Raw genomic sequence first — 1,916 nt, 5'->3', positions numbered from 1 at the left:
AGAAGCCGAAGCAGAAGAGAGTTCAGTGCGAACATCGGCTGAAGAGAGTTCAGAGGAAGACAGGAGATCAGAATAAGGAACAGAGGAACCCAGATCAGCACCAGGGACAGAGGGATCCAGGAGATCAGCACCAAGGACAGAGGGATCCAGAAGATCATCACCTGGGACAAAGGGAGCCAGGAGATCATCACCAGGGACAGAGGGAGCCGGGAGATCATCACCTGGGACAAAGGGAGCCGGGAGATCATCACCTGGGACAGAGGGAGCCAGGAGATCATCACCTGGGACAAAGGGGGCCAGGAGATCATCACCAGGGACAGAGGGAGCTAGGAGATCATCACCTGGGACAGAGGGAGCCAGGAGATCATCACCAGGGACAGAGGGAGCCAGGAGATCATCACCTGGGACAGAGGGAGCCGGGAGATCATCACCTGGGACAGAGGGAGCCAGGAGATCATCACCTGGGACAGAGGGAGCCGGGAGATCATCACCTGGGACAGAGGGAGCCAGGAGATCATCACCAGGGACAGAGGGAGCCAGGAGATCATCACCAGGGACAGAGGAATCAGGAGATCAGCACCAGGGACAGAGGGAGCCTGGAGATCATCACCAGGGACAGAGGGAGCCAGAAGATCATCACCAGGGACAGAGGGAACCTAGATATCATCACCTAGGACAAAGGGACCCAGTCAATCACCAGGGACAGAGGGAGCCAGGAGATCATCACCTGGGACAGAGGGAGCCGGGAGATCATCACCTGGGACAGAGGGAGCCAGGAGATCATCACCAGGGACAGAGGGAGCCAGGAGATCATCACCAGGGACAGAGGAATCAGGAGATCAGCACCAGGGACAGAGGGAGCCAGAAGATCATCACCAGGGACAGAGGGAACCTAGATATCATCACCTGGGACAAAGGGACCCAGTCAATCACCAGGGACAGAGGGAGCCAGGAGATCAGCATCAGGGAGAGAGGGAGCCTGGAGATCATCACCAGGGACAAAGGGAGCCAGGAGATCACCTGGGACAAAGGAAGCCAGGAGATCATCAATAGGGACAGAGGGAGCCAGGAGATCATCACCAGAGACAGAGGGAGCCAGAAGATTAGCACCAGGGACAGAGGGAGCTAGGAGATCATCACCTGGGACACAGGAATCAGCAGATCATCACCAGGGATAGAGGGAATCAGGAGATCATCACCTGGGACAGACGGAGTCAGGAGATCATCACCAGGGACAGAGGGAGCTAGGAGATCATCACCTGGGACAGAGGGAGCCAGGAGATCATCACCAGGGACAGAGGAAGCTAGGAGATCATCACCTGGGACAGAGGGAGCCAGGAGATCATCACCAGGGACAGAGATAGCCAGGAGATCAACACCAGGGACAGAGGGAGCCTGGAGATAATCACCAGGGACAGAGGGAGCCAGGAGATCATCACCAGAGAGAGAGGGAGACTGGAGATCAGCACCAGAGACAGAGGGAGCCAGGAGATCAGCACATAGGACAGAGGAAGCCAGGAGATCAGCACCAGGGACAGAGGGAGCCTGGAGATCAGCACCAGGAACAGAGGGAGCCTGGAGATCATCACCTGAGACAGAGGGAGCCTGGAGATCATCACCTGAGACAGAGAGAGACGGGAGATCGGAACCAGAGACAGAGGGAGCCAGGAGATCAGCACCAGAGACAGAGGGAGCCAGGAGATCAGCACCAGGAACAGAGGGAGCCTGGAGATCATCACCTGAGACAGAGGGAGCCAGGAGATCAGCACCAGAGACAGAGGGAGCCAGGAGATCAGCACCAGAGACAGAGGGAGCCAGGAGATCAGCACCAGAGACAGAGGGAGCCAGGAGATCAGCACCAGAGACAGAGGGAGCCAGGAGATCAGCACCAGAGACAGAGGGAGCCTGGAGATCAG

The sequence above is a fragment of the Phyllobates terribilis genome, unplaced genomic scaffold (genome assembly GCF_046119375.1).
Source record: "Phyllobates terribilis strain yellow unplaced genomic scaffold, ASM4611937v1 Scaffold_8__6_contigs__length_399053987, whole genome shotgun sequence".
In the NCBI taxonomy this organism is placed as follows: domain Eukaryota; kingdom Metazoa; phylum Chordata; class Amphibia; order Anura; family Dendrobatidae; genus Phyllobates; species Phyllobates terribilis.
Note: the sequence above shows the minus strand (reverse complement) of the source record.